Source organism: Myotis davidii, unplaced genomic scaffold (assembly GCF_000327345.1).
Source record: "Myotis davidii unplaced genomic scaffold, ASM32734v1 scaffold929, whole genome shotgun sequence".
Classification (NCBI taxonomy): Eukaryota; Metazoa; Chordata; class Mammalia; order Chiroptera; family Vespertilionidae; genus Myotis; species Myotis davidii.
This window is the reverse complement of record NW_006300205.1, coordinates 261,062-267,937: the sequence shown is the minus strand read 5'-3', so window position 1 is coordinate 267,937 and position 6,876 is coordinate 261,062.

Sequence of the window (6,876 nt, the reverse complement as noted above, 5' to 3'; positions counted from 1 at the left end):
AGTCAAAAAGTTTGCCCACCCCTGGTAGGTGCTCTTTAAATCACTATCATTGTGCCCCAGGACAGTTGAGTCTATACTCAGCCCCTCAGTGATATTCCTTCCTACTAGTGATTGTTCCCTTGAGGAAGGGTTTCCATGGTTACTGCTTCTCTATCTCTCCTACCTTTCTTTATGCGCTCTCCTATTTGTTGTGCAGAAGTTGTTCAACCAGCTCTCAGTTGTTCTTCAGAAGGAATTACTTGATATGTAACTATGTATTTAGTATGTCTGGGAGAGCATGAGTTCAGGGTTTTCCTATGCCACCATCTTGGACCTGCCTCCTGCATCATCATTTTAAATAGTATTTCATGTGAAAAGAATAAATGTATTTAAGTTTGACGTGAATCCTAAACCCACACTTGGTACAGGCCTGAAGTTCCATTTTTCATGGGTAAATGTTTTTCATTTATGTCTCTAGATGGATGGAAAATTTTCTTGTTTTTTTCTCATGCTCATAATTTTTATCTCATGAATTTATATTGTGATTGTATTTATACTGTATTGACTCATGCTCTATCCAGGTAGCTCTAATAATAGTTTTACCTTTTCCTGTGCAAAGATGTTGTGATGTGGACTTACTATTAAAGTTCCATGAAAAATATTGATATTTATCTTTATTTTCAAATGTTATATTCTTACCCCTTTGCACTCGAGGGCACTTGCTTAGTGTTTGCTGAATGAATTAATTTTTCCAATAACCCTTCCCAATGCATTTTTGGCATTTATTTTTACTCTCTATTAGTTTTGAGTTGCCACTTCATTTGTAGTCATTGGGGGATTATATTTTCTTTTTTAATGAGCTTGGATATGTTTTAAAGTTTAAAAATTGTTACCTAGAATTTGTGCATGTGTATGGAATTGTGGTCTAGGTGAACCAGAGCACAGAATACTTTCATATCTTATTCTGCTTTATTATCCAGAAGACAGGCTTAAATTTTCAAAAACAGAAAATAAAATTCTGATTATGTTACATGTCACTGTGTTGCTTGAAAACAGTCTGTGATTTCAAATTGCAATTATAGTGTTTTTAAATTCCTTAATAGATTATATAATGACTTTAATGCTATGAACTCCATTCACCTTTCATTTCTTAAAATTCTTTACTATCATACTTCCATGTTTCAGTTCCTAATACTCTATACTCTGTCAGGCTTCAATGCATAGATAAGTTCTTTTCCCTCTGCCAAGAATTCTTTCATTCACCTGCCAAACACCCACTCATAAATCATCTCTGCATGATTTTTTTTCAAAACCAACATCCTTTCTGGCTGTAGAATTAGGAGATCTGTGTTCTCATATTTAAATCATACTAGAGGCCCAGTGCATGAAAATTCATGCACTAGAGACAGGGGGGTCCCTCAGCCCGGCCTGCCCCCTCTTACAGTCTGAGAGCCCTAGAGGTGGGAGGTGACCCAGTGATTTGGGGAAGGCGATGCCCCATCACATCTCTGCTTCTGCCACTGCCTACAGTGCAAACTTCGGCTGGCCCTTGGTGGCTGGGCAGCTGCCATCCAAGGCTTGCATGTGCCCCGGGCTGAACCTGGGCGGCTGGGGGGCCAAGGGGACTAGGGGTCTCTAGAGGTAGGCATAAGGAGTGGGGCTGAAGGGACTGGGTGCTCCCATCTTGTGGTTGTGGGCACCTCCATTTTTGAGGGTGTGGCAGTCAATTAGCATATTCCCTCCTTATTGGCTGTGGGCACTGCAATCTTTGAGGGCGGGGCAGTCAATTAGCAAATTCCTTCCTTATTGGCTGTGGGCACCACCATCTTTGAGGGTGGGGCAGTAAATTAACATATCCCCTCCTATTGTCTGTGGGTGCCGCCATCTTTGCGACAGTGTGAGGGTCAATTAGCATATTCCCTCTTTATTAGATAGGATAGTAAATGTTATTTTGACTCAATTTTTCAGGTTACCCCTAGCATAGAATTGAACAAAAGAGTGAAATATGCATTACACTAGCATTAGTCTCTCACTCAGCACCCACCCATTACATCCAGAATGGACTGAAATGTGAGAAATGCCAAAGTGCTTTCTCTAACTGGCAGCATGTAACAAATATTGATACCTCTCAAGACAGTTGAGATGATTCAATAAAAGAAGCAATAAAGGGCTTTGCACAATATTTAGCACTTAGTAGGTATACTCTAAAGGTTAATGGTGTTCCTTACCTCATTGTCACTTTGAATTGCATCTCTCAGATGATTAGTGACTTTGAGCATGTTTTCATATGTCTCTTGGCCTTCTGTATGTCCTCTTTTGAAAGGTGTCTATTTAGGTCCATTGCCCATTTTTTGATTGGGTTGTTTATCTTTCTTTTGTTAAGTTGTATGAGCTCCCTGTAAATTTTGGAGATTAAAACCTTATTGGAGATGACATTGGCAAATATATTTTCCCATGTAGTGGGCTTTCTTATTGTTGTTTTTTATGGTTTCTTTTACTGTGCAGAAGCTTTTTATTTTGATGTAGTCCTATTTGTTTATTTTCTCTTTAGTTTCCATTGCCCTAACAGCTGTATCGGTGGAGGTATTGCTTTGGCATGTCTGAGATTTTGCTGCCTGTGGATTTCTCTAAGATTTTTATGGTTTCCTGTCTTATATTTACATCCTTTATCAATTTTGAGTTTATTTTTGTGTATGGTGTAAGTTGGTGGTCTAATTTCATTTCTTTTTTGCATGTATCTGTCCAATCTTCCCAACACCATTTATTGCAGAGATTGTCTTGACTCCATTGTATGCTCTTGCCTCCTTTGACAAATATTAATTGAGCATAGTGGTTTGGGTCAATTTCTGGGTTCTCTATCCTCTTCTGTTGGTATATATGTCTGTTCTTGTACCAGTACCAGGCAGTTTTGAGAACAGTGGATTTGTAATATAGTTTGATATCTGCTATTGAGATCCCTCCCACTTTATTCTTCTTTCTTAGGATTGCTCAAGCTATTCGGGGTCTTTATTTATTCCAGATGAATTTTTGGAGAGTTCATTCTAGGTCTGTGAAATATGCCATTGGTATTTTAATGGGGAATGCATTGAATCTATAAATTGCTTTGGATAATATGGACATTTTAATAACCTGGAGAGCATTATGCTAAGTGAAATAAGTCAGCCAGAGACAGATAAATTTCACATGATCTCCCTCATTTGTGGAATATAATGAACAACATAAACTAATGAACAAAAATAGATACAAAGACAGAGAAGCATTGATCAGACCCTCAAACCTCAAAGGGAAAGCAGGGGAGGGTGGGCGGAAGGGGGAGAGATCAGCCAAAGGACTTGTATGCATGCATATAAGCCTAACCAATGGACACAGACACTAGGGGGGTGAGGGCATGAGTTGGGAGCTGTAGAGGGTAATGGGGGAATAAGGACACATATGTAATACCTTAATAAAGAAAAAATTAAAAATTAACATTAAAAAATAACTGAAGGTTAATGGCAACTCAGCAACCCTCTGATTACATTATCGGTTTTCCTCTTAACTGTTCGCAGCTCCCATCTCATGACTTTCAGGCATACTATACATACTTTAAAAGTCACATATATTTTGATTAACCAAACCTATCTTCATTGCAGCTAGTGAGCAATATTATCCCCAGTGTAAGATTTATATTATCATTGAAGGACTTTAGAGCAAAGAAGTTTAAGAAAAATTGCTAAAATACATGAGTATAGAAATCAATCTTTACAAACGTCAAGATCTCTTCCATCCAAATTCCCTTCAAAAAGTATGTTATATAATGGAAAAAAAACAAGAGAAGGAACACAATTTTTACTTTTATCTTAGAAAATTGTGAAATATCTCAAATTTAGGCATTAGGTATTACTTTAAGACATTTACTTTTGGTGGTAATTAGCAAATATTTTTTGTTATACTGAAATTCATTATATATACAAAATCATAGCATTTAGAGCTAGGAGCTTTAGATATAATCTGCTCAAACTTTCTGATTTCGCTCATGTATGGTGATAAACTGAGAGCTAAGGATGTCATATGTTATCTTAAATCAAATTTAATTTATTTCTCAGGGATATAAACACAAGAACCTCTGATAGGTTTAGTACTGAGGAGATGCATGTCTATGGTGTGCAGTTCTATAAGGTTAGAGTTTTAGCTTTCTAGGTTCTCGTGCAGCATGGTTGAATAGTCATGTTCATCTCCTAAATATTTTCTAAGTTTTAAAAAATTTAATCCCATTTATAGAGGAGGTTTCACTATAAAGTAGATAGAGTTACTATGGTCCTATGTTAATGATATTAAGTAATTGAACTATAAAATGACCTTAGGAAATGGTATGACTTCTAAGATAAGGAGCATTTGGAGCAGCATTATAGGAAGTATTCTGTATGTCATTTCAGAGGTTTAGCCAGAATTTGACTAAACAAAACAACTAATGTGGAATAAAAGGCAAGTTATTAGAGAATAAAGCCATCCTGTGTGTGTATTGGGTACATGTATATGTATCATGTATAACAGATGTATATATGCCATAAATATTTTTAACATTTGATAGTCTTTTAAATCTATTTATTTTAATAGTTGCAAATTATTACATCAAGACCATAGAGCATAATTTTCAATCCATATGTCTATGTTCACATATACCTTTTTCCAATGTTTTATTGTAAATTATGAAACAATACAGATCTTTACACATGCATTTATTTCAGTATTTAAAATTATATTATTTTTCTAGGAATGATGTGACAAGGTACCATAAATTGAGTGACATAGAATAACAGAAATGTATTGTCTCACAGTTCTGGAGTCTAGAAGTCAGATCAAGGCATATTGACAGGGAAATGTTCCCTCTGAGCATTTTAGGGAAGGATCTGTCCAAGGCTTTCTCAGAGCTTCCAGTAGATAGTTCCTTGGCTTTTGGCAGCATAATTCCAATCTTTACCTAATATTTTTCTGTGTGTACATTTATCTCCAAATTTCTCTCTTTTCTAAGGACACCTGTCATATTGGATTGGGGACTAGGCTACTCCAGTAAGATCTCATCTTGAGTAAGCCACATTCTGAGGCCCAGGGGGTTAGGCCTTCAACATATAAATTTTGGGAGACACAATTCAATCCATAACAAAAATAATTCCTTTAGCATCAACTTCCAAAACAGGAATTCCTCATCAAAACAATCACTAGACATCACCAAAAGTTCATGACTATTTTATTATCATTTTCTTTGTCATCAACCATGCATCATAATGTCAAGTTCATGATACTATCAACAGCCTTGGGAATTATTTTTAGTATCATTATTCAAGTCTGTTAATTTTATAATCATCATTAGATATTCTTTTATAAATTGGATATTTTTTCATGCTTACTCTTGTTGCCTTCTAATTTGTGAATTATCTAGTCACATTTCTAAGCATCTATTTATTAGAGTATTGTCATTTTTATAGACATGTATATTCTTTTTATATGCTGAACATATTAGCAAACACATGTTTTCATTGTTTTATATACAAAAGTAATGAAGGAATATAACAAATTTATCAAACTTCCTTTGGTATCACTTTTTTACCTCTAAGTTTAAAACATATCTTCTCATTCCATAGGGTTAATATTCTTTTCTAGTTGTACTGCTCTTCTTACTTTATTTTGTATTTAATTTTTTAATACATCTGGAACTTCATCAGATATGTGTGAGATAAAGATACAAATGAAAATTACAGGTACTTAACCTATGATCTAAGCATTATTTATTGACTAGTGCTTCTCTTTCTCTTTAATAACTTATGTCCTTTCTTATTCATTGAATTCTTAAGTATAAAGGTTTATTACAAAGCTATATTTTGTGTTTCACTGAGCTTTTAATCTATTATTTGCCAGGTCCATAAAGTTTTAGCTTTTATGAATTTTTAATATTAGTATATGCTCTCCTCACAATTCTAATTTTAAAAAGCCTTAGATTTTTTACTTATTAATTCAGTTACATTTGAATTTAGGATAATTTCAAGTTGCAATAACTTATAATTATGCTTTTTAATTCTTAAATCTATAAATCTGTTTGAAGACAATTCTTCCTCCCTGTATAGAAGGATGAAATGTTTCCTTGATTCAGATTTTTAGATACTTCCATGAAGTCATATGCCTTATTTAAAATTGTTTGTTCAGTGTTCAGCATACATTTATTGGTCATCTATGTTGTGCCCAGATTTCAAGGTTCCCAAGACCCCCAGGGAGCCAGTCAGTCCGATGCAAAAGCAAAGAGTCCTTTTTAATGCAAGCCAGGTTGCGCTCCTGGTTCACCAGACCCACTAACACAGCGGCAAGTCCAGTGGCCGAGAGTCCGAGGCCTGATGGGACAAGGGGTTATATAGGGGGGTGGAGTGAGGGCAGGAGAGGGGACTGTGGGCCCCGCTGATTGGCCAGGCGCGAGTCGGTACAGGATGTGGTCATAGTGATGGCGTGCACTTCCCTTGATTATTATTGGTTAGTCCAGAGAAATCCTGGGTGTGGCTAGCAGCGGCTTCTTCCAGGAAGAAGCACATGGCTCTGTCCCAAAATGGAGAACCCAAGGCAAGATGGAGGGCGCAGTCCTCGCCCGGCTCCCGTTGCTGCCGCTCGAACACGCCGCAAGGCAGGATAGCCCTCCCGCACAGCACCTGCAGCCAGCCTGCGGGCAGACCGGGACTCCCGCAGCGGCACGTCTGGGCGGCACAGGCCCAGCACACGGGGTGTGGCCGGCGGAGCGGCCCAGCTCTGGAAGAGCAGCATCCGCTCGGAGCAGGCCCAGCCCACGAGGCCAGCACACTGCAGCAAGGCGACCTCCCCTGGCTAAGGCACATGCCCCACTCCGCTGCCGCACTGGGGCCGGGGTCCACGTGGCCC